Source organism: Dermacentor variabilis, chromosome 8 (genome assembly GCF_050947875.1).
Source record: "Dermacentor variabilis isolate Ectoservices chromosome 8, ASM5094787v1, whole genome shotgun sequence".
NCBI classification, from domain to species: Eukaryota; Metazoa; Arthropoda; class Arachnida; order Ixodida; family Ixodidae; genus Dermacentor; species Dermacentor variabilis.
Window position 1 is genome coordinate 56,894,591 of NC_134575.1, and position 26,537 is coordinate 56,921,127.

A 26,537-nucleotide genomic window follows, 5' to 3' on the forward strand; every position below is an offset into this window, starting at 1 on the left:
TGCAACAAGCGTTCTTGAACACAGCTCTTTTAGACTTTTTCAAATTTGGTATACTGTTTAGTTTCTGCTTTCTGTATCATTGTTTCAGATAACGGATTACATGTCAACTTTAGCATTTCACGATGGTTACAACAGTGACGTCAACAGGAAATGATTTATGCTGCTCCAAGCAATAAAGGCAGCGTAATTCTATAGTGTTCTCACTAGGCAGCAAGGGCGCTTCAGGCTGAGCATCACAACTCGAAACAGGAATTGGCAAGTGCGCAGTTCTCATCACATTTATTCTGTAGCAGCCTTAGAAATGAAAATATTAGAAACGCACCTAGAACTTGATTCAGTTTGCATATCACACTGCGAAAAGTTATGATTGTCATGCTATCTTTTATTTTTCGTGAAGAAATTATTATTATTACGATTCCAATTGATTCCAATTATTATGACTCTAAGTCATGAGACTTCTGCGTGACTCACACACGGACATATGTGCCTGTGTGCTACTATACAACATCCCACCGAAAGAAAATTTGTGTATTTCTGCAGGCCAACACTCTCTCTGGGCGTTTTAAACACTATTTGCTACTTTGGAAATAATATTTATTGCTATCGGTGTAAAGGATGTTACAGCAGAATAATGCATGCAGAAACTCATAGTCTAATAGACGTGCCCATTTATTCTGCTACCTGAATGCGACAGAAGCCCCATTTTGTTGTAACTTTAGCGCACGCAATTTCTGTAAATCGCCAGTAACATGTGCTCGTGGAATCTTTCAAAGACGTTCCTAAATTGATCTTCACGATGAAAGGTAACCCCGGCTATAACACCGTGGTAGATTGTGTGGATATACCCTTTCTTTCTTGATCTGCAATTGCAATCTGCGAAGTAGGATTGCGTTATTTCAGCAGAATTGCATAAACTCGGATAAAATTTCACTTGCCCACTGCGTCTTGAAAAGAAAGTGTAATACAGCCATTGCATATGCTCAATTCGCCATCGCAGAAACCAGTTTCTGCGGACGCGTTGGTTTTTTTCCTCATGACGTCAGTGGCTCTTCGGATTAGCCAAGCAAACAACAATGTCAAGTGTTTCTTTGTGTTTCCTTATGGTACGTGGCAAATATGCGATCGTGTTACAAAATTGCAATGATAAAAGAGAAGCGCGATTGTAAAAGCCTCAATGAATAAGAACGGAGCCATTGCAAAAACAACTAGCACCACAGCAAGCAAGTGATGTTGCAGAAGTCAGGCATTCACCAGGGCTGCACGCAGCAGTAAGATATATATTAAGGCTGCAGCGTACGTGGTGGAATAAACGCCCACAATCGGCGCTGCTTGCAATGATGCGGCTCGTGCTTGAAAAGAGCAGTGATTGGAATGTGCACGAGCGAATGTGGCCAGAATTTCGACACCCACGAAAAGGCACAGGTGGGTTCATGAGTGGAAGGTTGTTTAGGCCAGCATCACGAAATCCACGGAATGTAGGGCTTGTCAATGCAGCACGAGAGTAGCTACTTTGCGTTATAGAAAGAAGAAATAAAAAAGAACCTGTTACGCGATAGGTGAAAGGTCGAGCATGCGAAAAAAAGTTCTCACAGTGGTGGCGTACATGTCAAACAGGCAAGCACACCAGTAATTCCTAATAAGCCGCTTGCTGTAGGCCGAACAATCTGCAACGCAATATCGATTTTAATAAAAAGTCTTAGTGCATTTGATTTGACGTCTCATTGCTCAGAAAGGTCGACTTCATAAAAAGTGTCCTTTTTAGAGGTTACAACACAGCAAAGATTGGGTTGCTTCAGCCGGTCTGTTCTATTGGGCAAGTAGTATTTATAAAGAACACTTGCTATGTAATATTATTTTTCTTGTACGTCTTAGTAATCCCTGTTTTACCACGTGTATCCGGTTATTAACTGATTTTAATTTATTCCATAACTTCTGACGTTTTTTACTAACCAATTTTGGCGTATTCTGTAAATTACCTACCTCCCGCCCCTATGTAATACCACAAGCAGGGGTCTTTAAAGGAGTAATAAATGATGATGATGATACAATTTTGCGCCTAACGATGTGAGATACATTCATTTCATTTATATTTCTTGAAGATTACTGCATCATGGAAAGACAAAAAGAACATTGCTGTGTTCCATTGTACTGTACTGTAGTACTCGAGCCAACGCCTGGAACAAGCTAAACCAAAAAATTTAAAGGGGCCCTGGAGCACTCTTCGGGCATGGCGAAAAACGATGTCCGCCGATGACGTACGCTGCTGTAAACATCCAAGCCAAATTTTACAGTAGCGGGAGGCGCATGAATCGGAAGGAATTCGAAATCACCTTTCTCTCAAATGTTCTCAAGAGAGTCATGTTCCTCACTCCTTTACGGACTCTTTATTTCGTAATGTGGCAGATTCCCATACGCAGCTGTTATTGGCTAATAGTTGACATCAATCAAGAAGGGTGCTCAGATAATCGCGCTTGACGCTGCTCTTAATCTGTATATTTACTGCTGCAGTTTAATAAACAGGCAGAAGTAAGTGGAAATATGCTTTTGAATTTACGTAATTGCATACTATCGGAACAAGCGGAATATGGTCTGCTTACGCTCGGCCGCCGCCGTGAGTGTAGGGATGAAAATCTGGCCACCCTGCTTAACAGTGATGTAGCCATCGGGTCTCACTAATTCCGACTTGCTTGGATTACTCAACTAGACTCCAACGGCGCGAAACTTAAAACACGCACTCGCTCCTGGCTAGATGCCTTGGCAGACTTATTGATAGCCGTTCAAAATGCGCAAGTTGGTTGCGGCTACCGCCCATCGGTCAAGCAATGTTTGAACCCTTTCAAACGAGTTTTGCAAATAATCAAGAAACTTCAATTTTATGAGCCCTATAAAGGCCATGATGATCGCTGGGCTCTGAAGCACAATCAAATTATGAGGCCTACCAATGTGAAGGCAACCGTTGGTTAATCATGGCCACGGAGCCTAAACACTCACAGCTGGTTTCGGCCGCTTACGTATATACTTTTGAATAATAAACGGCTTTTTACAAGGCCGTTTTTCTAGCAACCGTTGTAACTTATAAGTCGTTAATATATCGCGATTTGTTCTTTAGGTTCGGTCCCTATACAAAGTCGCTAATTGCCAAATAGAAAACTTTGCAAGAAATAGCAAAAATGTCATTAAATCTAATGCCACAATCGTTAAATAGCAACGCTAATGAAATACCGGTAAATTATAAGACGCAAATCTGATTTTGTGCTTTCGAAGAGGGTTAGGTAAGACGGCCCCAACAAATATGGGATGATGCAAGGGATGGTAGAACCAAATGGTTTTGGACTCCTAGCGACAGCTTTCTAGCAACTCAGGCTTGCAAGGCACGTGCCGCAGGCGTCTCGCACACTAAAATGTGGTAACCCTCTCTGCTTAGTTTCGCCGCTCGAGCTTCATGTGCTGGTGACAATGCGGTGACGACGTGGTGGCGACGCCCAAAAAACAATCCTAGCGACGCACGGAGGGGATGCATCATAAAGGAGTCCTACGTATGGGGGCGAAATTATGAGAGAAAATTTGGCATCAGCTGTGCTTTTGTTGGATTTGTCAGTGTGCAGCAGACAGTGCCCGCTTTCAGAAGTGTGTGTATGTGCTTGTGTGTGGGGCGAAGGGGCAGCAAGTGGCCTACTTTTCGAATTTGCTTCTCACTGTGGGGGAATGGTATGCCTCCCCCGACCTGGTAAATGCGCCTATGGCAAGCATGGTGCCATGCACAAACAGGTAAACATAAACACATGTCACTCGATAACCATGAACACTTGCTGAGACAGCACTGGCGTGATGAAGAGCACTGGCAGCGAGAAGCGAACGCTTGGTGCTGCCTCACTTTTACGGGGAGAACACCTTGCGTGGCGAAATAAACGAAAGCAGACTTGAAAGTACTGGAAACCTGAATTGTACTATTTGGGTTCCTTATATGACACACCAAGTAAACCGAATCAATGGCAAGATCAAGACTTTAAAGACTATACTGCAGACCTTCAGAGGTGGGGACATTTACCAGCTGGAACCGAGTAGACCCTTTGTGCTACATACATACCGGCGATGAGTACCCAGTAGAAGCAATGTAGCCGAGATTCCGAGTGCAGCTGGTGAAGAGGCCCGACAGCAATTATCAGGGCTTGGAGCGGTTATATGTAGGCTCGAGTGATGTTCGTCGAGACGCCAGGCGCCGCACACCCAGATATAAGTGAGGGTGGCATATGACCTACTTTGCCCCCTCCCCCCTCCCTTCTTAGAGATTGGGCAAGCGCCTCGTTGCCCCCGCTCCACCCCGGTAGAGACGCCTATAAATCTATTACCGCTGCACGTTTTCCCCTCATTGCTAGCGCCGGAGCTCCTGTATAGAGTGACCATGAAGCCCGTGGCTTGCTTTCACATTACGTCATTCTAAAACCGGGCGCTCCAACGTGCTCTGAATTTGCGCCTCAAAACAACCAACTTTCAACGCTTTGCAATCCACACAGCCACGAACACTATCTGCTGAGTTTGAACAAACTTTTTGTGGGCGTTTGGCTTCTTCAGGAGACTAACTCGCTTCAACGCATGTACAGTTTCACCTCTTATGCTATCCCTTCTATCGTAGACCGTTACTGTGGTGCTTATGCTTGTACTGCTGGCAAAGCGGCAGTGTATTTGAACAACTATCCACGGACACCTGTCCAGGTATCACAGTGGTGCAATCAGTGCCAGGAAGTGGTGGCCTTGTTGATTCACCTTTCGCACACTGATGTCATTCGCTGTCCTGCTATGCACAGGTGTATGGTGGGAGCAAGACGCAAATCCGTCTCGGATGACAGCGTCACCTGCGTCAAGGCTACTCCAGCCTCCCTAAATTAGTAGCGGATAACTTTATTGCACCGCATATGGCCTGGGGGTATTCCGCTACTGGTGCCTGGCGCGAAATTGTAGTGAACATTTCTGTAGACGCCCACCTCGTGCTCCTTAAAGCCCCAGCCTCATCAACATGTCGTCAGGATTGGCTCCGAACTATTACGACCCTTCGGCCAGATGCTGAGTTGAACACAACTGATGAGCTAATCAATCAAAGAGGTGAAGTGTTGGTGATAAAACACAGTGGTGTTCCTGCGACTGCTTCCTTAGAGAATTACATGAATCCATTTCTCCCCTTAGTGGATAAATATTTGTCGCCGCTAGCATCTCGGACCACTGCCAAGTTACTAGCAGGTCACATGATTGCATTCGGCGGGTGACTAATAGAAACTCAATTTCTGTAAGCACTACTGTGCGTGTGCCTTCCGGTTCAGAGTTACAGTAACTAGACATTAAATGCCTATGTGGATGGTGGGTCGAGCTCGGCAATTCTTTATATATCCTTATTGTGCCCTACCTATCCATATGAGGTGGACAAATTGATTATCTTGCTACTGGCGGATCTAGTAGCATTCCACGATGCCCTCACGGCGCTGTTGCCCATCGCTAAGGTGCAATACCTAAGACACATGATCCTCTACACCGATTCAACGCAAGCGGTGCATTCATTCCGTCGCGGCGATCGTTCAGCTGGGGTAGCGATGGACTTTAACCGCTGTGCGACGACTTATCAATGCCGGGTTCAATTCTGCTGGCTTCGTCGACCAAGCGTGTCTGGGAGCGAGCGGCAAGAGAAATCTGGTAGGTGTTTATATGGCGGACCGAGCAGAGAGACGTAATGCCCAAACTTGCTTTTTCCTCCCGAACAACCACTTGTATAAGGGAGATAGCGGGCATGCTTTCCCGAAGATCGGAACTAACTGGAGCCGATGCCATGGCCTCAAGCTCACGGCGAACGATGCGCGTGATATCTAGCGGGCCTACGGGCTGAACGAACCGCTGCGGGTCTTCGCAAGAAGATGTCGCTGCAGTATTGGGCAATCGATCGAAAGTTTGAGCGAAGCGGCGACCTTTTGCTTGTTCGAAGCGCCGGCACTCCTTTATGATTGCATCCACAGTGGCACAATCCTTACACATCAGTAGATTGAAGGCATCATCTGCAATACCTTTCAGTATGTGACCAATCTTGTCTGCCTCGGTCATGTTGTTACCAGTCTTGCGACAGAGGGCCAGCACATCCTGTATGTACATGACATAGGATTCGGTGGACGTCTGAGCGCGGTACGCAAGTTGTTTGTTTTTTTGCTGCCAGCTGACGACCGAGAGGTCTGCCAAACAGGTCTCGCATTTTTTCTTTGCAGACATCCCAGCTCGTTAGGTCAGCTCCGTGTGTGTTGGACCATTGCTTCGCAGTTCCTCTTAGATAAGATATCACGTTTGCTAGCATCATTGTTGGATCGCACCTGTTGTCGCCCACTCGCTCGTACATCGTAAGCCAGTCCCCGACGTCGGCGTTGTCCGTGCCACAATATGTCCCTGGGTCCGGCGGATGAGTGAGGATGACCATCGGCACGGGCTGCTGAGATGTCGCTTGTGTCGCTTGATTTGCCATTGTGGCGGCAGGTAGATGACGTCTGCTGTGAAGTTCCGTGATTGTACCCCGCACCTTCCACCAAAATGTTGCAGGAAGAAAGCAGGCCCACGGGTCTAAAATAATGTATATTTACAACTGAGGTATATGGCGGTGAGGCAACTGCCAGACGTCGTCTTCCTCTAGTCCAATTCAACTTCTTCCTTCTCTTCACCGTAACAGTATCACGAAACTGGTGTCGTCCTGAGAATTCGTTAGAAGTGGACCCGCCTTGTTATACCCACTGCTATAATTTGTAAATGGCAATATGGGTCATAGGATAATTAGCTAAAATGTTAATTAGTGAATTCTTAATAATAAGTCGATTTCGCATTTCTTCTTTTCGTGCAAGCAGTGTCCGCCGATTCGAGTAGACCGGCTCATAAACTAGAATTGAGCTATCTGCCAAAGGCAACCCTTAAAAATGTTTGAATGTATTCGCCGAAACACCCTGTACATATCTTCCCCTATTGGAAGCTCCAAAACAAGCCACTGCTATAAAATGGTGCAGTTAGAAATTCTTCTGATTGGAACTATTTTTCATCACAAGCAGTATTTAAATAAACATTATGCAGTTATTGCGAATGTGTCAAAAATGCGAAAATCTAAACTGGCGAATTTGTCACCAGAAATAACGCGTTTGGAAGCTTACAGAAGAACCTAAACTATGTACGAGAAGACTGGTCCGCTGATTATCCATATTATCAATATATAAAAACTATTTTTGGCACAATAAAAATACATTTGATGCACTGTGGTAAAATAGTTAGTAATGATGTAATGCTTTCTTTCAGCCAAATAAGCAGTCATCCCTCCGAAAAACATGGCAAAGCTTCACACAGCTATTATTGTAATTCTCTTTGCGGCTATGCTGGAACTAGAGACGGTAAACGGTGAGTGGTGTATTGATGCGTTACCACCTCGTGGAATATATAAATTATTTCAAAGTAGACAAAACATTCAATTCATAATGCTGGGGTAATTGATCGATACTGCGATTTTGTATTATCAAACTAAGTTTAGCTGACTTACGATGTTTACGGCAATAGCGTCGGCTTTAACCTCTCATTTATTCCTCTAGACAGATGCAGTGCACAATGTTGCTGATAATTAAACAAGGAAGTAAAATTGTTGTAATTTAAAATGGCTTTTTGTTATTCTTTACCTGAATTGGGGCGCTATAACGTAAAACTATTCCAATTCTGCAATCAGCCGACCGCGATTGGTCAAAACTTTTTTGGACCACCCCCACTTCACCTGTGTGTCACGTGACGTCACAAATACCGCGATAGCCCCCGATCTCATATGACGTGTACACACTGATTATGCGTAATTTGACCGAACAAAACAAAAAAGTTATTCCTGATTCGACACCTTTTTGCCATCAGCCCTCGGCTATTGGTCAAAATTTTCGGCTGCACCCACTGCACCTACCCCTCACGCGGTGTCGCAAAACCGCAAAAACTTACCGCGGCCAAGTGACGTATACACGTTAAAGATGCATTATTCTGCGGAAAAAAATTGAATTTTCTTCTGAGTAGCCTCAGGCTGCCCCGTTCCCAAAGGAATAATAGATGGCTCACGCCGATCGCTCCGGCAATGGCTACTTGCCCCTGCCGGAGAGCATGGGTTTAGTTGCGTGTAGTATAACTTTTTGCGTGGCCGCGTAACGTTATACGGCCCCTGCTTACAGTCAGTCATTGACGAAGTGGACGCTCAAACTACCGTTTTTCATGCTGGCACGCTATTCTCTCATGCTCGGATTAAAGATGCCTTCACTTTTGCGAGATTCTACCTGACTAGATCCGGATTGGCTGCAGTGTGCAGGTGACCGCGTTCCTGTAATTGTGAGGCATATGCGCGCTTAGTGTTGCGCCAAGAACGCTGACACCCGCAGACTGCGACACAGCCAATGCTAGCGACGCATTTTTTTAAAATAATGGTAATGGCTAAAAACGTACAGGCAAAGACTGGTCGTCGTCGTCGTCGTCGTCGTCATCATGATCATCATCATCATCATCACCACCACCATCAATCATCATCATCATCTTATTTTATGTCCCCTGCAGGACGAAGGCCTCTCCAGGAGATCTCCAATTACGCCTGTCCTGCGCCAGCCGATTCCAACTAGCCCCCGAAAATTTCCTAATTTTGTCGCAACACCGAGTATTCTGTCGTCCAATACTTCGCTTCCTTTCTCTTGGTACACGTTCTTTAACCCTAATGGTGAAACGGTTATCTATCCTACTCATTACATGGCCTGCCCAGCGCCATTTTTTTTCTCTTCATGCCAATTAGAACGTCGTCTATACCAGTTTGCTCTCTGATCCGAAACGCTCTCTTTCTGTCTCTTAAAGATATGTCTAGTATTCTTCCTTCCATTGCGCTTTGCGTAGTCTTTAACTTGTTCTCAAGCTTCTTTGTCAGTCTCTACGTCTCTGCCCCATATGTCATCACAGGTAAAATGCAGTGATTGTATACCTTCCTTTTCAATGATAACGGTAAGCTTCCAGTCAGGAGCCCACAATATCTGCCGTATGTGATCCAACCCATTGTTATTCTTCTGTGAATTTCCTTCTCACAGTCAGGGTTCACTGTGATTAGTTGACTTAGGTAAAGGTACTCCTTCACAGACTCTATAGGCTGACTGGCGATACTGAATTCATGTTCCCTTGCCCGGTTATTCATTATTATCTTTGTCTTCTACATCCTAATCTTCAGCCCCACTTGTACGCTCTCTCTGTTAAGGTCCTCAATCATTTCTTGTAACTCATCTGCAATGCTGCTGAATAGAGCAATGTCGTCGGGAAACCGAAGGTTGCTGGGGTATTCGCCGTCGATCCTTACTCCCAAACCTTCCCAGTTGATTAGTTTGAATATTTCTTCTAAGCACGCAGTGAATAGCATTGGAGAGATTGTGTCTGCTTGTCTGACTTCTCTCTTTATAGGGAGAATTAAGGTTTATCGGCAGAATTGTGTAGAATTAGGGTGGCTGTGGAATCTCTGTGTATATTTTCCAATGTATTTACGTAAGCGGTCAGTACTCCTTCATTACTCAATGCATCTATGACTGCTGGTATATCTACTGAATCAAATGCTTTTTCCTAATCTGTGAAAGCCATATAGAGAGGCCTATCGTACTCTGCGGATTTCGCGATAACCTGATTAATGACATGGACGTGATCCATTGAATATAATTCCTTCGTGAAGCCCGCCTGTCCCCTTGGCTGACTAAGGTCGAGTGTTGCCCGTATCCTATTGGAGATTATTTCCGTAAATATTTTATATAATACTGGGAATACCTTAATGGGCTTACATTTTTTTTCTATTCTTTAATGTCTCCATTTTTGTGGATTAGTATATTCTTTGCTTTCTTCAAGTTTTCTGGGACCCATGCAGTTGATAGACACTTCGTATAGACAGCCGCCAGTTTTTCAAGCATTATGTCTCCTCTATGTTTGATTAAATCGTCTGTTATTCCATCTTCTCCTGCCGCGTTTCCCCATTTCATGTCTTGATAGGCCTTCTGACCTCACCTCTAGTCATAGGCGGAGTTTCTGCATCCTGTTCATTATCTTTCCGAATAGACTTCTCCTGAGTCCTCTGGGTACAGTACAGGTCAATATTGAATTCTTCCTCTACATTTAATATTACTCAAGTAATATTGCGCAACAAAAAACGACACGAACGTAAGATAACAAGACACACAAAGCGCAGCTAGTGTGTTTTTTTCTTGTCGTTTTTTTATTTCGTTGGGCAATATTACTTGAATAATGAATTGCCAACTTGCCCGGAATGCTGCTCACGTTTATTATACCTTCGGAATTATGATGGTATTGCCCTGCTTATCTCTCAGTGCATACATCATGGTGTGTCCTATGCCAAGATTATTTCTCACTGATTAAGGCTTCGACCATTTTTTACGGCTTCCTCCGTCCTTGTCACGTTATAATTGCGAATATCACATATTTTCGCCTTGTTGAACAGTTTTGACACTTGCGCGAATTAAATCTTATTTCTTGAGTCGGACAATCTCAGTCTTTGTCTTTTCTTTATGAGGTCCTTTGTTATTTGAGAGAGCTTGCCGACTGCTTGCCTTGGTGCCTTACCTCCCACTTCTGTTGCGGCCTCTGAATCCAGCATAGTTACCGTTTCATTCATGAGCTCTATGTAATCATCATCATGTCTCTGCTCTAAGGCTGCAAATTTGTTTGCAAGTAACAGCCTAAATTTGTCTGCTTTTACCCTTACTGTATATAAGTTTACCTGTTTCTTCTTGACCAATCTTACTGTTTCTTCAAATTCAGGTGGATCCTAGCCCTCACTAATTTATGATCACTGCACTTTAGCCTTCATATCAATTGTACATCCTGCACTATGCTGGGATTGACAGAAAGTATTGAATCAAGTTCATTCCTTGTTTCACCATCAGGGTTTTTCCAGGTCCACTTTCTCTTGCTAGGCTTCCTGGAAAAGGTGTTCATTATTCTCAGCTTATTCTTTCTGCGAATTCTAGCAGCACCTGTCTAGCGTTTCTAGAACCGATTCCGTAGTTGCCAATTGCCTGTTCGCTCGCTTGCTTTTTTCCCACTTTCCCATTGAAGTCACCCATCCCTACTGTATACTGGGTTTGCACTTTTCCCATCGCTAATTCAACATCTTCATAAAACTGATCTATTTCCTCATCGTCATGGCTGGAGGTTGGAGCGTAGGCTTACACTACCTTTAATGTATACTTCTTATTATTTTGATTACGACTAAAAGGTTTACTCATTTTATGAAAATGTGCCAAACGTTGTAAAATCAGACGAGCGCCAGTAGGCATGTGTGCTGTTTATCAATGATTCGTTGATTGTCGACAGCGACGTTATGGAAATTGGCAAGCGAAGCGTTATAGGTTATGCCCGCCGGCCACAAACGCAGACACCGGGATCATCCTGGGTCTTTTTGAGAAAAGAAACACCCAGCCCTCTGCAAAGATCAAGTAGCTGGAGATTGAATCGCTGGAAATCGGGCCATGCACGCAACGCACCAGGTCAAGGTGGTACCGCGCAGCGCAAAGTTCTATGCGAGACTTCGCAAGAGCGAACATTGGCCAGTTATTTTGTCGGGCCAGGAAATTAAAAACGTAAGCTCAGATGTGGCACCTGTCAAGCGTGTTGGTGTCCTTTGTGTAAAAGGTGCCATGCATTGACTTCGTTACATGGCCTGAGTCCTGAGTTGGGTGCACTACTGAGATGTCCTGAGTTGAGTGCACTACTAAATTTCATGGTAGTTCGGGTTACGGTACATAATGAACCATGCTAGTCTAAATCTAGGAAATGGAGTGGTGAATGGAGTGTTTATGGAAAGCGATCAATGTAGACCAATGTTGTTCAGCAGGTATTACTTGTTCAAAATACAAAGGACAGCGCGTTCCATCAACAACAGCAGCAAAAGAAGAAGCCTCGAAATGCCACAAGCGCCCCAACTATTGGCGTTGTCCTAGTATATACGTGTTTGCAGACTCACCAGAGCCTGTTCACGCCGTATTTTCAGCGCGTGTCCTTCATTTTCGACATATTTGACCGCAAAGCCAGCACCTTTACTTCAGCCGCGCGGGAACACTGTCTTAACGTGAGAGCTTTAGACTACCTATTAGTGGTCGTATCGAATCTTACTAATTTTTTTTATTTTGTAGCTCAGCACCAGTACTGTTACTTTTACGTGGGAATTTATCATACGGAAGCGGTGTAAGTGAGCAGGTTCATGGCAGATGGCGGTGGGGCTACAATGCTCGTGGTGATTTTATCCACTAAGATTGCGTAATTCTCTTTTTGCAAGAAGCATATCCGGTTATAAGCCGGTCGCTATTCGTTTACAACGTATTCCTGCATGTTTATATAACGATAGGTTTGTTCATGTGCCGTTTCGACCTTCAAAACAGCGTTAGCATGACAATTATGGAGATCCTATCGCAAGCGCTCAAATTGTGGTAGTTCACATTCGTGAGTAATTAAATTGACGAGGGTAGAACCTTGAGCTTCACGCTTCTACATTCGAAATGAAAAACAGCGCGAAATACACGAAGAAACAAAATACGCCCAGACGATACGCAGTAGCTGTGGAGGCGATTCTTTAGTACGTGTTTATCGTTCCGCCTTGCAATTATTAGCATCTGTTCTATTATTATTTATTCACAAGCTTTATTACCATCGCATTATCGTGTAGTGTGACGTTAGTGTGGAAAACTGCCCGCTCCAATAGAAAAGAAGTATCGTCAAGGAAAATTTTATTTTCTCGAAGAAGTTACCGAATTTCCTTCAAGAAAAAACAGGCCAGCGTGCGCCCTGTGTGTATTTTCGAACTTTTTTCAGGAGGACAATAAATATAATGCACAGATTTAGAAGAAAATGTTGATTATTATTCTTATCTTACAGCTTCATGCACGTTTAATAATCAAAGCATCCCTGATGGCAGTAACTTGAAATCCCAGTTTCCTTGTGTATTTGTGCTCTGCAAGAATGGAACAGCGACAGTTGTACAGTAAGCATTTTCAATATGGTAGAATTTTTGCGTTCTTCACGCACTTCCTGTGATCTATCTATCTATCTATCTTTCTCGCGGTCTCTCTCTCCCTATATATATATATATATATATATATATATATATATATATATATATATATATATATATATATATATATATATATATATATATATATTTCTGTATATATATATATTATCCAGTGAGCCAGAAAGGCGGGAACACAGTAAGGAGCAAACATATAAACATATATAAATGCGAACAGGCATACAGATTGAGTGATACAAAGAATTATATAGGCGCTACCAGCACGACAGTGGACCAGTGGCGCAAAGAACAAAAACCGCTTTCATCATCATCATCATCATCATCATCATCATCATCATCATCATCCTGGCTACGCCCACTGCAGGGCAAACGCCTCTCCCGTACTTCTCCAACCACCACTGTCATGTACTAATTGTGGCCATGCCATGCCTGCAAACTTCTTAATCTCATCCGCCCACCTAACTCTCTGCCGCCCCCTCCTACGCTTCCCTTCCCTTGGGATCAAGTCCGTAACCATTAATGACCATCGGTTATCTTCCCTCCTCATTACATGTACTGCCCATGCCCATTTCTTTTTCTTGATTTCAACTAAGATGTCATTAACTCGCGCTTGATCCCTCACCCAATCTGCTCTTTTCTTATCCCTTAACGTTACACCTATCATTCTTCTTTCCATAGCTCGTTGCGTCGTCCTCAATTTGAGTAGAACCCTTTTCGTAAACCTCCAGGTTTCTGCCCCGTAGGTGAGTACTGGTAAGACACAGCTATCATACTTTTCTCTTGAAGGATAATGGCAACCTGCTGTTCATGATCTGAGAATGCCTGCCAAACGCACCCCAGCCCATTCTTATTCTTCTGAATATTTCCGTCTCATGATCCGGATCCGCCGTCACTACCTGCCCTAAGTAGATGTATTCCCTTACGACTTCCAGTGCCTCGCTGCCAATTGTGAATTGCTGTTCTCTTCCGAGACGGTTAAGCATTACCTTAGTTTTCTGCAGATTAATTTTTAGACCCACTCTTCTGCTTTGCTTCTCCAGGTTAGTGAGCATGCATTGCAATTGGTCCCCTGAGTTACTAAGCAAGGCAATATCATCAGCGAATCTCAAGTTACTAAGGTATTCTCCATTAACTTTTATCCCCAATTCTTCCCAATCCAGGTCTCTGAATACCTCCTGTAAACACGCTGTGAATAGCATTGGAGATATCGCATCTCCCTGCCTGACGGCTTTCTTTATTCGGAGTTTGTTGCTTGCTTTATGGAGGACTACGGTGGCTGTGGAGCCGCTATAGATATCTTTCAGTATTTTTACATACGGCTCGTCTACACCCTGATTCCGTAATGCCTCTATGACTGCTGAGGTTTCGACAGAATCAAACGCTTTCTCGTAATCAATGAAAGCTATATATAAGGGTTGGTTATATTCCGCACATTTCCCTATCACCTGATTGATAGTGTGAATATGATCTATTGTTGTGTAGCCTTTACGGAATCCTGCCTGGTCCTTTGCTTGGCAGAAGTCTAAGGTGTTCCTCATTCTATTTGCGATTACCATAGTAAATAGTTTGTAGGCAACGGACAGTAAGCCGATCGGTCTATAATTTTTCAAGTCTTTGGCGTCCCCTTTCTTATGGATTAGGATTATGTTAGCGTTCTTCCAAGATTCCGGTACGCTCGAGGTCATGAGGCATTGCGTATACTGGGTGGCCAGTTTCTCTAGAACAATCTGTCCACCATCCGTCAACAAATCTGTTGTTACCTGATCCTCCACCAGCTGCCTTCCCCCTTTGCATATCTGCCAACGCTTTCTTTACTTCTTCCGGCGTTACCTTTGGGATTTCGAATTTCTCTGGACTAATTTCTCTTCCATTATCGTCGAGGGTGCCACTGGTACTGCATATATCTCTATAGAAATCCTCAGCCACTTGAACTATCTCATCCATATTAGTATTGATATTGCCGGCTTTGTCTCTTAACGCATACACCTGATTCTTGCCAATTCCTAGTTTCTTCTTCACTGTTTTTAGGCTTCCTCCGTTCCTGAGAGCGTGTTCAATTCTATCCATATTATACTTCCTTATGTCAGCTGTCTTACGCTTGTTGATAAACTTCGAAAGTTCTGCCGATTCTATTCTAGCTGTAGGGTTAGATGCTTTCATACATTGGCGTTTCTTGATCAGATCGTTCGTCTCCTGCGATAGTTTGCAGGTATCCTGCCTAACGGAGTTACCACCGTCTTCCATTGCACACTCCTTAATGATGCCCACAAAATTGTCGTTCATTGCTTGAACACTAAGGTTTTCTTCCGGAGTTAAAGCCGAATAACTGTTCTGTAGCTTGATCTGGAATTCCTCCATTTTCCCTCTTACCGCTAACTCGTTAATTGGCTTCTTATGTACCAGTTTCTTCCGTTCCCTCCTCAGGTCTAGGCTAATTCGAGTTCTTACAATCCAGTGGTCACTGCAGCGCACCTTGCCGAGCACGTCCACGTCTTGTATGATGCCAGGGTTAGCGCAGAGTATGAAGTCGATTTCATTTCTAATCTCGCCGTTCGGGCTCCTCCAGGTCCACTTTTGGCTGTCCCGCTTGCGGAAGAAGGTATTCTGTATCCTCATATTATTCTGTTCCGCAAACTTTACTAATAACTCTCCCCTGCTATTCCTAGTGCCTATGCCATATTCCCCCACTGCCTTGTCTCCAGCCTGCTTCTTGCCTACCTTGGCATTAAAGTCGCGCATTAGTATAGTGTATTTAGTTTTCACTCTACCCATCGCCGATTCCATGTCTTCATAGAAGCTTTTGACTTCCCGGTCATCATGACTGGATGTAGGGGCGTAGACCCGTACAATCTTCATTTTGTACCTCTTATTAAATTTCACAACAAGACCTGCCACCCTCTCGGTAATGCTATATAATTCCTGTATATTACCAGCTATATTCTTATTAATCAGGAATCCGACTCCTAGTTCTCTTCTCTCCGCTAAGCCCCGGTAGCACAGGACGTGCCCGCTTTTTAGCACTGTATAGGCTTCTTTCGGCCTCCTAACTTCACTGAGGCCCTATTATATCCCATTTACTGCGCTATAATTCCTCCAATAGCACTGCTAGACTACGATTTACGATATAATGAAACACTGAAACAATTACCGCATCCTCGCGGCCAAAGAAGCAGAGAAGCGAGCAGCAAAGAAGCAAAGCAGCAAAAAGCAGCAAAAAGCAGCAAAAGCAAAGAAGCAAGCAGCAAAACAGCGAGGCAACAAAATATACAAGCCAAAGAGGGCGACGAAAGAACGGCCGTTCCAAACCATCAACCAACACAATCTTTCGGTCGATAACATAATGCATAACACGCAGAAATCAAGCAAGCACCGAACCAGGCGCCCAGACACAGTTCCAAAAGCGAACAACAAGAGCACTCTTTCCGCGGACACAATGCAGAAAGGCTTTTCCCCCTACTCTGCAGCACGCTCGGAAAGAAACCTAGACGGGCCACGCCCCACTTGCGCCTCCCCAGGCCCGCGTCCCGAAGATAAACGAGTGCCGTCTTCGCTGCCTTCGTATCGGGCAGCTCCCTTCCCGGCAGTCTCCGCGCGAGTTCTTACAATAACGCGATCGGTGCGCATGCTCCATGCGACGAGTCCCGTTGTGGCGCGAGTTTCAAAGGCTTCCCCCGAGCGTGCTGCAGAGAGGGCCCAAGGGCCCGACAATATATATATATATATATATATATATATATATATATATATATATATATATATTTCTCCATCAATCAATCTGTATGCCTTTTTTGCATGTATATATTATGGTTATATGTTTGCGCCTTACTGTTTCCCGCCTACCTGGCTCACTGGGTAATAGGTGACTGAATGATTATCGCATTAGGCTACTGTGCTCAGCTAACAGGCGTCGATACGAATCATCCGACCAAATTGGGTCACTCAGTATGTGTAGGTGGCAATGTGTAAACACGTAAGGCTCGTCAACGAACAATTTTCACGCCTACATAGCTCACTCAGACGCGAAACTGGGTAAGTACCAAAGTTCTAAGGCTATCTACGCTGACTTATACTACATGGTATGTGCCATTCGGTCTTGGGTCACTAGATATACGCCATTACGTGCACTCTCCAATGAACGTCCTTGACGCAATATCTTGATATAGGCATGTGCCACTGGGAATGGGGCACTCTAGAAAAAAAGGTGCCTCAAGTATGTCCGATGCTGAGCGGAATTAAACTCGCGTCATAAGGGTTCCTCAAGGACTGCAGCCCCCTGTACAGGGTGTGTGTCCTTGTTCAGTGAACGGCTGTCTCTTTAAAGCTTTAGCAAGTTACGCCATGAACTCACTCGGTATGTGCCGCTCTTCAATGAACCTTTCGCCAACATATGTGGCTGAGCATGCGCCACACAGTGTGTGGCAATCAAGGGTACGAATCTCAGCGTTCGCAGGCACCGGTGCGCGCCGCTTCTCGTCTCTCGGGAGCGCCACAAGATGGGGAGCGTTTCCAGAAATTAGCGCGAGAGGTCACACGCACTGGGACGCCATGAATTCAGTGAGCCACGCGCATGTTTCGCAGCAGCGGCGTTAGATGGCAGTGAGTATTCTTAGGGAAACGCGAAAGAGGAGTTTCGCTGAAATACACGCCTCATACAAAGCTCGTTTTGACGGTTGCAATGCGTTGTGTTTGCTAGATAGAATCAGCGCTAATGTATTACCGTCGACATTGATCGTGAGGTCGGTTTAAAAGCAATCTCTCTCTTTAATATTGCATACACAAGGCTGCGCTACCTAATTCTGAGATTAGCCAGATTTTATGTATTACCACCACGAAAGAACAATTAGAAAAGGATTATACGCTATTGTTAGTTTATCCAGAGAGCGGCGCTTGCAAGACACAGGGAAGCCAAGGCTTCATCGGTTATAACAAGAACAGTCACGAAGACGACCAGTATCAGAAGCATTCCGTCGGTAAATACACCATATAGAAAAGTGCAACCTATTTATGCATACTGAGAGTGACACTGAATAAAATTGTGGAAAATTTATATGCAGTCGACCTGAATTTAACGCGACTCAGCACGTGTCAGCATGAAAAGATGTAAGAATGAAAAGGCAAGCAGTGTGTTTACACGAAATGACGGAGCGGCCCAGCTGGGAAAAACCTTTCACAAGGCAGGTTCTGAAGTATGCACGTATGTTCAAAAGCTGGTCTTCTATGTCTTCCTGTTCTTCTTGCTAAGGGCCTTTTTCGACTACTTCACTGTTATTAAAGCTCGTATACATCAACAGATTTCATCGCTAATGACCAAGGTTTCCAGTGCAGTTACCGTGCTGGTTATTTAGTCACGCCTGCTCATTATTTTTTCTGATATATGCACACCTCATGCCTTGAAATTTAAGACAAACTCGTCAATCAGAGCACATTGCCCTGATTCATGTGAGGCACAAGCAAGATGCCTGAAACGTTTAGAATGCGAGCACAGGTGATCCTTACACATTAAAAAGTCGAAGTTTTACCCAAAAGCTCAATCATACATTGCGATAGCAAAGTATTATGTAGCTACACGGAGTAACGATAGCAGTTTTTTCGGCCGTGTGAACATGTGAACATTCGCTTGCTAATTAGACATGTATGGTGTCATGTGTGCACATGACACATGAACGCATCTCACTCGATGACCGCGGAAGCTCGCAGCTGGCTTGAGAATGCGCGGCAGCAGCAGCAAAGGAATTGACCTTCGTGCTTCCTCTCGCTTTACCGCAAACTATATTTATTTATTTATTTGTTTCCATTACGAAAATCACAGAGTTGCGGAGGGTAAGATAAAAGCTGCATTGAGGCAGCTTCAGGTGCTCGTAGCCCTCGTGTTACACGGTGACAGTGAGTCGCGCAACAAACTTTAAAAATGATATGAAAAGTAAACATAAATATATTACAGAACAATAATTCATTGCAAGAGTGTTTTCAACAGTGCAACAACGAAATGTAACAATGGCAACAAGAAACAATGCAGACATTACGAACAATCATATTAAATACATTTGGCAATACGTAAATAGAAGTGCAAATTACGCAGACTTTATACCACGCAATTAAACGTTAAAAAGAAATTGTGTTAGACTAACAATCGAATGATCAGGAGAAAAAATAAGGTGAGCTTAACAATACGTATATGGGAATACAGGTGAGAAGAAATGTATGGTTTATTCATTATTCGGGAGTACGTTCAGATAAGTGAATATAGTTCTCGCCTTCTTGTGTTGATGATCTCAAATAGCGGTGTCATGAAATGAATTAAGCAGTCATCATCATCATCATCATCATCATCATCATCAGCCTGGTTACGCCCACTGCAAGGCAAAGGCATCTCCCATACTCCTCCAACAACCCTTGTCATGCACTAATTATGGCCATGTTGTCCCTGCAAACTGCTTAATCTCATCCGCCCACCTAACTTTCTGCCGCCCCTTGCTACGCTTCCGTTCCCTTGCAATCCAGTCCGTAACCTTAATGACCATCGGTTATCTTTGCTCCGATTAAACGTCCTTCCCAAGCCCATTTCTTTTTCTTGATTTCAATTATAATGTCATTTACTCGCGTTTCTTCCCTCACCCAATCTGCTCTTTTCTTATCCCTTAACGTTACACCAGTCATTCTTCTTTCCATAGCCCGTTGCGTCGTCCTCAATTTAAGTAGAACCCTTTTCATAAGCCTTCAGGTTTCTGCCCCGTACGTGAGCCCTGCTAAGACACAGCTGTTATACAATTTTCTCTTGAGGGATAATGGCAACCTGCTGTTCATGATCTGAGAATACCTGCCAAACGCATCCCAGCCCATTATTATTCTTATGATTTTTTCATTCTCATGATCCGGATCCGCGGTCACTACCTGCCCTAAGCAGACGTATTCCCTTACCACTTCCAGAGCCTCGCTACCTATCGTAAACTTCTGCTCTCTGTTCTCTATCGTAAACTTCTGTTCGACAGAATCAAACGCTTTTTCGTATTCAATGAAAGCAACATATAAGAGTTGGTTATATTCCGCACATTTCTCTATCAACTGATTGATAGTGTGAATATGGTCTATATCTGAATAGCCTTTATCGAATCCTGCCCGGTCCTTTGTTTGGCAGAAGTCTAAGGTGTTCCTTATACTATTTGCGATTACCTTAGTAAATACTTTGTAGGCACCGGACAGTAAGCTTATCGGTCTATAAATTTTCCGATCTTTGCCGACTCCTTTCTTATGGATTAGGATTATGTTAGAGTTTTTCCAAGATTCCGGTACGCTCGAGGTCATTAGGCATTGTGTATACAGGGTGGCCAGTATTACTAGAACAATATGCCCACCATCCTTCAACAAATCTACTGTTACCTGATCCTCCCCAGCTGCCTTCCCCCTTTGCATAGCTCCCAAGGTGTTATTACTTCTTCGGGCGTTACTTGTGGAATTTCAAATTCCTCTAGAATATTCTGTCCCACAGTATCTTCGTGGGTGCCACTGGTACTGTATAAATCTCTATAGAAATCCTCAGCCACTTGAACTATCTCATCCATATTAGTATTGATATTGCCGGCTTTGTCTCTTAACGCATACATCTGATTCTTGCCAATTCCTAGTTTGTTCTTCACTGTTTTAGGCTTCCTCCGTTCCTGAGAGCATGTTCAATTCTATCCATATTATACTTCCTTACGTCAGCTGTCTTACGCTTGTTGATTAACTTCGAAAGTTCTGCCAGTTCTAATCTAGCTGTAGGGTTAGAGGCTTTCATACATTGGCGTTTCTTGATCAGATCTTTCGTCTCCTGCGATAGCTTTGGTGTTCTGTCTAACGGAGTTACCACCGACTTCTATTGCACACTCCTTAATGATGCCGATAAGATTGTCGTTCATTGCTTCAACGCTAAGGCCCTCTTCCTGCGTTAAAGCCGAATGCCTGTTCTGTAGCTTGATCCAGAGTTTCTGTTTTTTCACTCCTACCACTAACTCCTTGTGCCAGTTTCTTCCGTGCCCTCCTCAAGTCTAGGCTAATTCGAGTTCTTACCATCCTATGGTCACTGCCGTGCACCTTGCAGAGCACGTCCACATTTGTATGATGCCAGGGTTAGCGCAGAGTATGAAGTCTACTTCCTTTCTAGGGCTCTATAACGTAAAGCTATTCGAAACTTTTCTATTCCAATTCTGCAATCAGCCATCCACGATTGGTCAAAAACTTTTTTCGACCACCCCCACTTCACCTGTCTGTCACGCGACGTCACGAAAACCGCGATACCTCCCCATCTGATGTTATGTGTACAGACTGATTATGCATGATTTGACAGAAAAAAGAAAAACAGATGTTTCTGATTCGACCCCTTTTCGCCATTAGCCCTCGGCTATTGGTAAAATGTTTTCGGGCTGCACCCACTTCACCTGCCTGGCACGCGACGTCACAAAACCGCAAAAACTCCCCGCGTCAAAGTGACGTGTACGCGATAAAGATGCATTAATACGCCGAACAAAACTGAATTTGCTTCCGAATAGCCGCAAGCTGCCCCGTTCCGAATGGAATAGAAGCTGGCTGCCGCCGATCACTCAGACGCTGGCTACTCGCACCTGCCGGAGAGCATGGGTGTATTTGCGTATAATAACGCTTCTTGCGTGGCCGTGTAACGTTTTCAAGCACTTTCGGCACGTTTACCCCCTCATTCTGCGAACTCTTCTTTGGTGAGGGTCCGTTTTAGCGTCATTCTTGAGCTTCCGTTGCATGCCGCCGCGACTTTCGTCGAGCCACCGCAAGCTAAGTAAGGGAAACCCGACCAATCGTAGCCGCCGGCACCACCCTCTTCATCCGGTTATCGACTTTCAGTGCAGTGGCTCGGCGCCATCGAGTCCCTCTCCACTTGAGCCTTCTGCTCGCCTCTTGTCAGCCAATTAGATACGAGAAGCCACTCAGTGTAGGCAACGTTATTCGTTTTTCAAGCAAACAAAAGTGACCTCCTCTGAACGAGGAGAGCGTTTGATTGGTCTATTTAGACAACCCTGCGGGTGACCGCCCGGTGCTTGCGTTGATGGTTACGCAATTTTGACGTCAGGAGATTAGAATAGAAACATATTGGAATAGTTTTACGTTATAGGGCCCCTGGTCTCGCCATTCGGGCTCCTCCACGTCCACTTTCGGCTATCCCGCTTGCGGAAGAAGGTATTAATTATGCGCATATTATTCTGTTCTGCAAAATCTACTAAAATCCTCCCCTGCTATTCGCAGAGCTACGCCATATTCCCCCACTGATTTGTCTCCAGCTTGCTTCTTGCCTACCTTGGCATTGAAGTCGCCCATCAGTATAGTGTATTTTGTTTTGACTTTACCCATCGCCGATTCCTCGTCTTCATTGAAGCTTTCGACTTCCTGGTCATCATGACTGGATGTAGGGGCGTAGACCTGTACAATCTTCATTTTGTACCTCTTATTAAGTTTCACAACAAGACCTGCCACCCTCTCGTTAATGCTATAGAATTTATGGATGTCACCAGCTATATCCTTATTAATCAGGTATCCGACTCCTAGTTCTTCTCTCTCCGCTAAGCCCCGGTAGCACAGGACGTGCCCGCTTTTTAGCACTGTATATGCTTCATTTGTCCTTCTAACTTCACTAAACCCTATTATATCACATTTGCTGCCCTCTAATTCCCTCAATAGCACTGCTAGACTCGCCTCGCTAAGTAACATTCTAACGTTAAACGTTTCCAGGTTCAGATTCTAATGGCGGCCTGTCCGGCCTTACCACTACCTTATGTGTGTTTCAATTTTTTTTTCTCGAATCGTCCACTCTCTGTTCGTAACTTATGCGCAATTAAGCTTTCCTCCTGCGATGCAGGCGTTCAACAACTGAGGCTATAACGTGCCTCGGTTACCCCACCGCTTCCAAGCGAACTATTTGCCTTTGAAATATTTCTACTGTGGAATGATGACGTGACTTAAAAGAGGGCCAGACAAGGTAGAACGCACTATATTTATTTTCAGTAGTTTCGATTGCGCTGAGATGTACGGAAAAGGGGGCTTATTTACGCTTGACCCATACATCCAACACGCGTGATCAGCTTCTAAAAACCTAATCTAAACCTAAATCTGAAACCCTAATGCTCTCCTGCTGCGGCAATTCAAAGGTAAAAGTGAGTCGCCTTAAACATGCGTTAAAAGAGGTTAAAATACGCGGGACAATAGGGTGTGTATAATCTAACGAGCGATTTAAACGAGTTTTGCCTGTATGGGTCATGAAACAGATGTATTTATAAAATTTAAACAACCATCAGCGTACCGGAAAATTTTCACGCCCTTAAGTTTGGCCAGCAGCTCAAAAGGAGCCTTGTCACATCGGGCTAAAAGCGAATCACTTAAAATAGGTACCATGCAAGACCCTATGCAAACACTCTGCTTTTGCAGGTAAATGCTCTTGTCAAAAGCAAGAGAAGTTCACGTCAAATAGCAAAATAACGGCTATAAAAATACCATCGGCACTCACGCCACTGGTGTTTGAGAAATCTACAGCCCTGTGCTCATCCATTGCGGCCTCGACACAGGGCAGCAGTCCTTCATGATGCAAAGAATAAAACAAATCATTTATATGAACAGAAAAAGCGGCTAAGCTTTTGTGGCCACCTGACCTTAAGAAATCAATAACGGTGGTAGAATCTTTCGTCAGGAACAGGTCGACCCTGTCAAATAATTTTAACATGATTTGCAAGAAGTCCTTACGCCCTTTTGCTCCGCACTAGATTGAAAGACGATCACACACGAAGGACATTCCATCTTACCAGTCTTAGGTGAAAAAAATACTTCCACACAGTCGCTATCGCTGCCCTTTTTTCTTCAACGGCACTCATCGTGTTTGTCTAAAGACGGGATGGACAGATGCAGATGCCTTATCACGTAACACTTCATGTTTGAAGACAACAAATTTACGAAAAGTGGGGCAGTTTTCAGGCGTCAAATTGTTCATGGCGCCAAATAAGCTTTTGAGATTGTGCAAGTTGAGCTGCCCTACGAGAACAATATCGTACACAAATATGACATCATCATTACAAAAAGCGAGTTGTTTACAGAATTCCCCTCTCTTGTGGTAGACACTACATTGATCAGACTGGCAGGTGCTTGATTGTCCGCCTGCAAGAGTACAGCAAAAAAGTGTGCAATATCGCCACAAACGGCCAACTGGCTTCTCATTGTAAAAAATGTGAAGCACAGCCACCTTGCCACACTGTGTATTATCAGACTGTTGTTGTGTATTTCCATCGCAATAGCTTAACTTGGGAAATCATAGAAGCTACCGACTTCGTACGGGCAGGATATCATTGCATCAGTTGCCCGTCAATTGCTCTGTCCAAAAAAGAGCTTCAATTTGTGACATGGTGGGCACGTGGCAGTGTACCATCCTCCTCTCTGTAGATGTGTGTTAATATAGACTCAGGATTCATAATAACATTATTGTGGAAAGTAAGCGCTTGTCCTGTCTCGACCTGTCCCTCGTCCTTAAGGCCTATGTTACTATGTTACTAGTCCTATGTTACTTGGATCACGATGAATAACCAGCATGCCCAAACCTATTCTCTATTGAACTTTTGAGGAAACTGGCGTACAAGTTTTCTCGTTCCTCGATTTTGCTTAAGAGTTCTCTTGGTAACGATGATTTTCGAGATGGCTTCGGTTTATTTTGTCTCACAGTAAATTTTTCCTTATACAAAATTACGAATTTTCGCAAGAAAATGCTGCATGTTCTTTTGGCATTCTTTTGCTCGAGCACTTTCTCCAGACTTAATTGTTATAACTCGATTTGAAGCGCTGCCATTGCGCGTTTATTGGTGTCATGAGTCCCCATAGTTATATTTCTGCTAGATTATTTTATAGAGTGAACAATAAAAAGTCATCTTGATTTATGGTCGCCAGCAGGCTAGCCTAATGCAGCGCTTTTTACATGTGAGGGATTGAAGGGTCGTAATTTGTAATGAATAGATCTAACGCAGAAATTCTAATTTTAATGCTTGATTCTGTAACATTTATGCAACCATCCGACCCGATTATAATTGATAAATCAGGCTGTTTAGCGCAACATGCACTCATGTCGATAATATAATTGCCATCAAGGACCACTTCGTGCTTGTTTTCCCATGCGCGCGCTAAGAGATGATCTAAAAATGTGGCAAACTGCAGCACGATACCGTCTGGTGACCACTAGCACGCGGCAAATATAATTGCATCGGCCCAAGAGAAGAATGACTCGCTATTATGCGGTATAATTAAAAAGTCAAACGGTATGGAGTTTTTACCAGCACAGAGACACTTCCACCAAGTCGAGGTGTAATGTTTATGTTAAACAATTTCTTTTGTGATGTTCGAAGGACAGTTACATCATTTGAGTACCAAGTTAGACATAATATAACTAAGTCAAAGAGATGATTTATGTAGCCGAGAAACGTTCCTAGTTCACCAATACTGTACTCAGCAATATCACAAAGTTGCTCCGTCATACTAAGAACAGTAGAAGAAAAGAAGACTAGGGTTGTGGCAGCATGCTCGTTCACATATAACCGGTGGCGCTTGATTCAAAAGCAGTGAGCTGGTCAATTCCGGCGTGAGAAATCAGAAGAGCTGCGACCGTGCGACGCCTGTTGCATTTCGGACCCTCTCTGGTGAAGCAGCTCGCCGGGCGATACTCGCGAGGTTGTCAGACACCGCTTGGCGACGATGGCTCAAAGCCTCCCGCTCCCGCGGAACGCTCAGAGAAGACAGCTCGGCCTCGTTCTCATCCATCGCCAATCTCACACTGACTATAGGCGCGCGGCGCTCCTCTTGACCAGGCGCGCGGCAAGTCACGTTGTCACGATGTTACCCAGCTGCGGCGGAGGCCACGGCGGAGTTCGGCGCGGCGAGTCACGTGATTCATTGTGAAGGCTACGGCGCAGTGCGCTTAAATGAAGGTCGGATTTCTCATGTCAGTCAAACTCGGCCCGACGCAGTTAGTAAAGCTTTCGCTTTGAAACATAGGATGTTACAAATCAACTGCCGTCGAGTCCAAAATGTAGTCAAACATTTATACTGGTATTTCCGCTCATTTGATGGTTTATTGTATATGTTAAACAACCTATAGATGACTTTATCGGTGGGAAAAAGTAGCTTTATTAGGCGCCTGTCCCGTTTCGGTACTCAGGAATTTGTGTGCGCTCCATTGCCTGGAATACCTATGCGCTAGTACAGCTACGTAATATTGCTTAATTAGAATTATGTTTCATCAATTTACACTTGGCAATTAAAGTATACATTGTTTCTTTCCCGCAGGTGTCCATATAAGATGCCTGAAGGCCAGTGTATGAATCGAGGTAAAGGGCCATATCCAAAATGCTGTAAATTCTTTCGTCTTTGCTAAATCCTGCAAGTTCTGAGGATTATTTTCGATTAATAAAGTTATTGGCTCTCA

At 44.2% G+C, this 26,537-nt stretch overlaps 1 long non-coding RNA gene across 1 annotated transcript; it reads left to right on the plus strand.

Annotated features, from left to right (window-relative positions):
* Positions 1-210: 210 nt before the first annotated feature.
* LOC142591040 (uncharacterized) lies at positions 211-26,523 on the plus strand. Its single transcript, XR_012830313.1, has 4 exons — positions 211-259; positions 7,306-7,404; positions 12,931-13,036; positions 26,399-26,523. It is a non-coding gene; the product is annotated as an uncharacterized LOC142591040 (long non-coding RNA).
* Positions 26,524-26,537: the final 14 nt, after the last annotated feature.